General features: G+C 44.8%; 1 long non-coding RNA gene across 1 annotated transcript; it reads left to right on the forward strand.

Moving 5' to 3' along the window:
* The first annotated feature begins 542 nt into the window (after positions 1 to 542).
* Positions 543 to 6,648, forward strand: LOC128078980 (uncharacterized). Its single transcript, XR_008205941.1, has 3 exons — positions 543 to 620; positions 5,961 to 6,053; positions 6,476 to 6,648. It is a non-coding gene; the product is annotated as an uncharacterized LOC128078980 (long non-coding RNA).
* Positions 6,649 to 7,435: the final 787 nt, after the last annotated feature.

Here is a 7,435-nt window from a genome sequence, read left to right on the forward strand (position 1 = left end):
AGCCATACAGCATCACAGAGTTATCCCTGCTAAGGATTAATTCGGCTCCAGGGAAATGCAGTTTGAACTCCAACATCACCTTGATTCTACCTGGCTTTTCAGAAGGATCTCCGTGGTTGTGGGGAATAGCAATAACAGATAATCAGTTCTAAATTACCCCCCAAAAAAGGCAATGGTCACAATCCAGTTAAAGGAAAAAAAAAGATTTACTCCTCTGTCCCAAGAATCAGGGCTCACCAAATGCTCCCAGAGAAGGGCTCTCCAGCTAAAGATCCTTCCTTACAGGCAGCCAGTGCTTGCATAAAGATTAGGGAGGGGTGAAAGCTGGTTTCCACCCATCCAGACATGCAGGTGAATTGCTCTATGGGAATTGTTGAGTCACAGCCTGAACCACTGATTGAGCACCTGGGGAAAGGACCAACTCAACCCTGGGAGCACAGGTGAAGGCAATTCAGCTGTGTGACTGAAGGGGTGGAGCCTGGCTGCAGACAACCTGAAACAACGGGGATAAGGTTGGCAATTTCTCTGGTGATTGGAAATGGCTCAGAGCAAAGGCAATGCCCCAGGACCTGCAGCATCCTTCCCATGCAGCACTCAGAGCACAGTGGGCGGCTGGTCAGGTGTGTACACTTTTCTGTCTGAATGATACTTGTGTCTGTGGGATCTGAGGGATGTTTTTCAGATGGAAAAAGTGCTTGTGTTGGATTGTCAGGGAGTCAGGAACTACATTAATAACCCCCCACAGACCTCATAAAATCAGAGGGATGCTGCCAAAGGAAAAAGACTGAGTGGAGTTTACAGTTGCAAGAAGCATGGAGGACAAATCAAAGCTTATGATGCAATTTTGTGTGAATAAGGTCAGAACATTTTGTTTTGGCTGCATGAGTGGGACTTTCACAATGAGATGCAATGTTGAAATATTTTGACTATATTTTGGTGAAGGAGGTAAATCTCAGTATCTAATTTCTCCATGACTTCCTGCTGATCTGAAGGGTGACTGAAACATTCTATTCCTATGAGGTATGGGTGGAGTTGCACTGTCACTCCCAGCTCTACCTGAGGAGAAATATTGATTCTGAATCCATTCTGTTCTCAGAGAAAATTGGGTGCTCCTTCAGCTCTGTCACTGATGGTTGCTCCATTGCTGTGTGCAACTAGTGCTTCCTAAAGGCATTATTTAATCCATGTTCATGACTGGGATAATGCATTCTGGGTGGGATGGTGAAAGTGATGTACTCAGGAGAGGAGGGGAAGGTCAATTCATAGGAAGCTCTTAGCAGAAAAACTCTCCATAAGAAGCTGTTTGTGCAGAAGAGAAAATCCCTGCTTCTCAATGGAGGGAAGAGGAGGAGGAGCTCTTATCATGTCTCTGGTGTCTTCTCAAGAGGGATTAAAGAATAGCTGGGCATTCACAGAGAATCCAGGCTTCCAGTTCACATAGCCAGGTTTTTTTTTGTTTGTTTGTTTGTTTTGGGGGGGGGGGGGGTCCTTTCACAAGCAATGACCAACATATACATTAATGTGCCTGAAAGTCCTGCTCTGCCTTCCGCACAGAGCAGACATACCCCTCTGAAGGAGATGAAGACATAGCCCCAGGGCAGGCAAATGCTGAACATGGAGCTTCTCAGCCATGCACCGCAGTGGGGATCTGATGGAAGAAATGAATGCACTTCTTTGCTCAACAGTATGACTTATAATTCAAGGGGGAAGAATGAGCTCATGAGGACAGCCTGTTTCACCTTCTCTCCCACTCCTCATGGGTATAGAGATGGGTAGGAGAGTCAAAAGCTGGCAAAAGCATCGGCCAGAGGAAAACTGACAGGCTAGCAGCTCATTATTACTCATCCTGGTGGCTGTTCCACAGGCAGTGATTTAATGTTGCACTTTTCACTAAGTGCTCTGATAAACATGCTCTAATTCCTTCAGTGCCTCTTGCAGCTTGAGTTTGAAGTAGTGGAATGACAGGAAGATTGAGGCTTTGCAGAAGGGCATTTGGTTTGGAGCCTTGGCCAGTGCAAGTCATCCTGGCTGTGGGGTTTCTGCATCCTTTTTCAGACCCAAAGCTGGTAAGTGTCTTTTGAAGTGTAGATGTCTTGGAAAAGCAGTGATACACAATTCTATTTAAATGATAGTAATAAAAGGAAAACAAAGTTAGGAAATAAATGTAAACCATCCCTAATCGCAACCAGGAAATCAACTTTGCTAGAGTGAGGCTGAGCATGTGTCTAATCTGGGCTCGGGCGAGGAACAGGAGAAATGTAGAAGGAATCAATTTTTACTATGTTATGCCGAGCCTCTCACTGACTGACACAAGCCAGCTGTCAGCCTCAGAACTTAAAGCATAACTTGACCAAACCGCCCTCAACTTTGCGACCAAGATCAATTGGGGCACATGCATGGCTCCAGGAAGCTTCATCCTTTTGGAAACAAGAAGCAAATGAGGGTGGCATTAGTGGCATGGTGCATGTAAGCAAATGGATGTCCTCAATATGAATGTGCTTCAGGCACAGCTGTTGGAAATATTTCAGAAGAGCCTTCTGATTCTTATCCCTTTGGTACCACCTTGTGCAATGGCAAGATCGAGCTCTGGATCTTCCAGCCTGACAACCTCTGGTCAGCTTCTTCATCCTTTCATAAAACAGCAGCCCCAGTGAATGCGGGATGCTCATGCTCTCTCATCGACTCTTCTCTTGCTTGTTCCTCTTCATCTCAAGCCTTTCCAATCTTCAGAAAGAGCAGAATGGAAAGAGAGACCATATGCTGTGGCCTCTAATAGGGTCTTCAGAAAGTGCCAGAGCACTGCATTTGAGATATTGCTGTGATAGTTCAGAGACATGACAGTAAACTGGCAGAATCCAAAGCAATCAGAGTGTGGTAAACCTGAAGCATTTAACATATACCGTGGTTTGGAAAAAAGATTTGGTCAAAAAGTCTTCAAATTACTATATGGTGTCAGAGCAACAGAAAGAGCAAGAAGCTTGTTCTGAGAGCAGGGATCTAGTTCAGATATATTCTACATGGCTATAGGCACTCACGCATATATAAATGTTGAGATCAGCACCGGATGGTGTTTTTTATTTAGTTTCACGCTTTGTTAACTTCTCTAAATTATGTGGAACGCTTTTTTTTTTTTTTAATACCCAAACTTTTGCCTGTTCCCAATTACCAAAAGAAGGAGGGGAAAGAAAAAAAAAAAAAAAAAAAAAGGAAAAAAGAGCTGAGTCTGTGGAGCAAGTTGGCACCACTATGAAGCAGCCTCCAACTACACAATGCATCCTTCTTGCAGGAACCATCAGAGGCAAATTGGGGGATGGAGAGATGGAGGAGTTAAGGCACATGGTGGTAGGCTGCAGGGAAGACACTGACAGATTGAAAAGGGTCTTGAGCATTTCTGAAGCCCTGAAGGAAGTGTCAGAGATATTTTGATGATACTCATCCCTGCCTTCTGGTTTGGGTACTTGGAGGATTTATATTAACTCAAAAATGCAGAAAGAAAATCTGCAGTGCTCCTTCTGAGTAGTCCGCTAAATCTTACTAGATTCAAACCAAAGCCTGGGATTCTGTCAGAGGCTCACCTTTAACAGGACAACTGCAGCTAACCAGAACCTGGGATGGCTCTGGACATGTAGTTTGTTCTCCTATTGGGTCTTTATCCAGTGTTCAAGGTTGCTTTTTGATATGACAATTGAAGATGGTTTTTATTCAATTATTGCATTAGTGGGAGTCTGAAGCAGGCTCATGATCGCCAGGGTTATTGCTGTATGAGTTAATGTTCACACCCCTTTTGGGTGTCCCAGAGGAGTGCTGCAGGCTTATGGCCAAGTTTTATTTTGACTTGGATCCCAGTGTGCAAGCCAACTGTTTCTGCATTTCATTTCTGTCATATCCTGTACATTAAAACACCATTAATTCAAACCTTTTGTTTCTAAGAACAACTGTGCTGTAAAACAGCAATAAAAAGCTGCCAAAGTTCTCTTAAACCAGTGTAATATGTTCATTCATGCAAACTGGGACATAAAAATAAAAAAAAAAAATACAAACACACTTTTGTCAAAAGCATACTACAAACAGTATTTCTTTCCCCCTCAGCTTTGTGAGAAGATGAGGGGTTCAGTCCAAGAGCAGGTTTCTCCCCGTGGCCATGGGCCTTCCTAGCACCTTTCTCCCATTTTTACCATAAAGTAAAGAACAAATTGGATCCTGTTACTTTTATCTGACACTGTGCTTGTCCTTAGGTTTAATTAGCTCATGCTTGCAAGGTGGAAAAGGTAGTGAGGGGTGCTTTCTGCAAACCTGTGAGCTGAGCAGGGATTTGTACCAGGCTTACTCCCCTTTTCCTCGCAGCTCTCCTAAATGCCTGTGGCACAGCCTCACGCAGCACCTGCTGCTTCTTCTGGGCATGAGGCCATGTGTGCAGCCAGTGCTGGGCAGGGAGCAGAGCACTGCTGGTCCTTGTGTTCCTAGGGATGGAGGGGACAGCCACCACAGCCACATCCTTGTCCCAGATGCAATAGCTGAGATGAGAAGTGTGCACAGCTGTTGTATCCAATGTCATGTAGGAGTGTTGCCAGCTTGTGCATGGCATTTATTATTCTTCCTCTGAACTTGATAATTTTCTCTTGACTTTCTCGTGAAGAAGTCTCAACTTCTGTGTTTTTTTTTTTTTTACCAAACTCAGAGTTTTAATCAACAGGATACACTTGCCTCTTGCACCCAAGCAGAATCTGTTCCATAGCCTCTCTCCTTGTTCACATTGTTCACTTGGGATAATGAAGATGATAACCAAGGGTCAGGACACCATCAAACACACTCCTCTGAGACACAAGGGCTGTAGCTGAGCAACAGGTTGCCCCACAGGAGTCCTTCATCTCTCCAGCAATGTCGTTTTCCCATCACAGATAAAAGATTCTTGGGGTTCTTCAGGTGCTGCCATCAGCTTTGATTTATGGCAAGTTTTTCTTGTACTTCCCTTCTTTCTCCCAAACTGGGGCCTTTTAGCATTCTGAATTGAATGCTTATGAGGCAAGGAGAAGTTAGAATCTGGAAGGAGGAACTGGGAAACATTCCTGTAATGGCACTGGGATGGCATCTCTGGGAACCATGGAGGCCACAGGCCACCAAGCCTCCCTCAGGTCTGGCTTTAGAGGTGCATTGAAGAAAGTTTAGAAGCTTTAAGAAAAAAGTAGACAGCAAAGCATCGAGAGTGCATGACTCAGTCTGTGCCCTGAGTTCAACCTGCCGTTACCAACTAGGAGCAAACAGGTTGGGCTCCTTCATCACACACTCTGTCTTTTGTTTTGGGGCTGGCCAGGGAATATTTTCAGTGGAACTAAAACCACTGTAAATCCAAGCCCCATGTTGCTCAAAGTCAGCTCAGAAAGAAAGAAAGAGGAAAAAAAAAAATAAATCCAATACCACCAGGAGACAGGGAGAGATCTTTTCCCAGGACACAAATTCAAAATATACCAGATGAATTTATGAACTGGTGGTTAAACCGATGCTCATGGAGTCCAAGATACGCCATGAAACAAGCTGCAATGCATAAATGAGCTATGTTTTGGGGAGGATATTTTGCCCCCATTTGCTTTAGCATTGTTTCTAAAATTTCCCAAATCACATCCTGATCATTCTCTCTCCTCCCCTGGCTTAAAAGCCTTGTTTTGGCTCTTGCTGCAAGGAATAATATAATGAAGAAGGGGAGGGAAAAAGAATCTCGGTCAGCTGCTAAACATATAAACCTGCAGATTTATTTAGTAGTGATAATCCCTGAAGGAGAAACTTATTCAGTACTTCATCATTGGCGAAACTGCCCACATCTGTTCAGAGACAGCAGCAGCACAGAGGGAACCAACCTGTTGTATTGCCCTCCTCCTGTTTGAGTCTTCTGTGCTCACCTGGATTCTCAGTGCTATTTATGGTGTTTTTTCTCCTTTGTGGAAATGCTGGTGTCCTCTTTCCAGGTTCAGTCAGTGAGCTCGCCTTTGAAAAGTACCCCAGGACAGAGCCAGAAGCTCTGGCAGAAGCCCTCTCCATGCCATGTGCCCTACTCAGGGGTTTGTTGCATCGTGCCATGCATTTTGGGATCCATGCAGGATGGGTTGCAGCTTGCTGGTCTCCTGGCTGTCTTCATTACAAAAGTCTTCCATTACTGTTTGCACTTGGCCAGTGACGTGGGGGTGCTGGGGAGGCAGAGCCCTTGACTCCTCCCAGTTTGGAGGGAAGTGACCTTTTCTTGGGCATGAGCCACTTCCAGATTTCAAGAAGGGAGATGAATGAAACTGAATGAATGCAACTGGTGCAAGTACATAGAATGGGCTGTGGGTCATGGCTACTGGGAGTGGGATGGGGGCTGCTGGCCTCTAGGGTTAGTGTTAATGAGAGGTCTGGATTGCTCAGGAGAAATTAAGAAATGACCAGACAGGAGAGAGCATGGTTTGCAGAGCTGGACCTTCAATCTCTTGTCTCCACCTCCAAGAGCTGCAGAAGGAGACAGAGGTACCAGAGGTGATGCACTATCCCATGCAGGATGCACTGCCCTGAGCCACCCCAGGATTTGGCACGCTCCAGCTCTTCCCAACACATATCACTTCTTTCAAGCTGTCCATTGTGGTGCAGGAAACAGTCCTTCAGAGATGGCAGAAATACGAGATATGGCACTGAGATTTGGTACAGGGAGGGCTCAACAGGGGGAGAGGAGGAAGGACACATCTTTGAATTGGGATGAAGCACTCACACATTTACATGTTCTTTACTCAGGGCTTGGATCAGACCTAGGAGCCACAGAAGGGCTGGAGATGCTGGTTGTCCTGCAGCCACCAGTGCATTCCCTGGCACCAGAAAAAGGCCAAGTTCAGCCTATAAGCTGTAGCAAACCAATTCTGGGGCTTGAGAGCTGCTGCTTCACCTCAGCAGTTCAAGAGTGCTGTTCCCATCTTCTGAGCAGATGGAGCCAAATCACGCCTGGTTTGTCCTTCAGTTTCCAAAGCTGTGGCTGTCACAGCCTTCTATGCTGTTGCAGTGTTATCTAAAACAAGGGCCATGTCCAAATGATATGTGTTATCCTGCAGAGCTGAGTTAGGCTATTTCCAGTGCGTCATTCATGGTGATTTTATTTCCTCTTAACTTTTAATTTCTTCATCAACACATGCAGAGAAATAGTTTAAAATTGCTCTAATCCCAATAGCATTCAAGCTGAGTTCCTTTTGGCTTGCAAACTAATTTTGTTTTCATTGGAAAAATGGATCCTGTTTATTTAATTTTCCTCACTGAAAACAAAATATGTGGGTGGAGGAAATGGGACAGATTGGAAAATACTTTGACTGATAAAAACAATCATTTCGACATTATAGGCTTTTATATCTGCAACAGAAGCCATAAGAAAGTCATTACCAAAGAGTTACTGCAGATATCTGCAACTCCAAGCATAGGTGGAAAT

The sequence above is a fragment of the Tympanuchus pallidicinctus genome, unplaced genomic scaffold, assembly GCF_026119805.1.
Source record: "Tympanuchus pallidicinctus isolate F22 unplaced genomic scaffold, pur_lepc_1.0 scaffold18, whole genome shotgun sequence".
Taxonomy (NCBI): Eukaryota; Metazoa; Chordata; class Aves; order Galliformes; family Phasianidae; genus Tympanuchus; species Tympanuchus pallidicinctus.